General features: G+C 29.5%; 1 long non-coding RNA gene across 1 annotated transcript in view; it reads left to right on the top strand.

Annotated features, from left to right (window-relative positions):
• Positions 1-117, top strand: part of LOC136075161 (uncharacterized) — a 1,871-nt gene extending 1,754 nt beyond the window's left edge. Inside the window, exon 5 of the long non-coding RNA XR_010635716.1 lies at positions 1-117. This exon is cut by the window's left edge and continues 41 nt beyond it. This is a non-coding gene — a long non-coding RNA (uncharacterized LOC136075161).
• The last annotated feature ends 743 nt before the right edge of the window (positions 118-860 follow it).

Below are 860 nucleotides of genomic sequence, written 5' to 3'. Positions count from 1 at the left end.
CCAAAAAATCAGACAAACGAAACCTCTCCCATGGATGATGCTATGTTTTAGCGTTAAATGATTGACACACCATTACATAAAAAGAAATTTGGACTACTGCAATAGTTTTTAGATAAAGATTTGAGTGAAATTAAATTTGAACAGGTTACCTCAATTGAGGAATTAGTAAAGTTCGAGACCCGACTTTTAAGAAAAATTAAAAAGAACATTCGATGCTACTGGAATTGTTTGTAAAAATACGAAAGCGTATTGCTATACGATTTTAGATTTTATATTGACGGAAGAGGCGATCAATCGAAATTAAATATTATGTATGGTACCATGTGCCAAGCGTCTTTTATTAGCTTATTTTTAATGATTTGGTTTTTTATTTCTTTGTTTATTTTTTCTTCATAGTATTATTGTAAATTAATTTACCTTAAAAAAAACAAAAATAAAACAACAAAATTGTCGTAAATATAATGTAGTATATATAAAAAAAGGTTTACATGTTTAAAGTTATAAACGTGTCTAACAAAACCTACGTAATTTTGGTTTATCATTAAACCGTGCTGAACAGCTGTTAGTTTAGGCATAAGTTTGGAAAACTTATGCCTGAACTAACTAAAGGCGTTAAATAAAGTTTCCGTTTGGAAACTTTATTTAATGCCATAAGTCCGTTTTAAACTATAAAAAACACGAATTTAAAACCTCTTAAAACACGAGTTTAAAACCTCAAAAACACGTATTTAAAACATAAAATAACTCGTCTTAGAAACCTTAGAAAACCCGTGTAAAACTCCAGTTAAACTTCCCGTGAAATCCACGTGTTTTTGGTTTACGCCTGGATCGTAACAAACACGTGTTTATACGGGTTTTAA

Source organism: Hydra vulgaris, chromosome 01 (assembly GCF_038396675.1).
Source record: "Hydra vulgaris chromosome 01, alternate assembly HydraT2T_AEP".
NCBI lineage: Eukaryota > Metazoa > Cnidaria > Hydrozoa > Anthoathecata > Hydridae > Hydra > Hydra vulgaris.
Note: the sequence above shows the minus strand (reverse complement) of the source record. Positions and strands in the feature narration are given on the sequence as shown.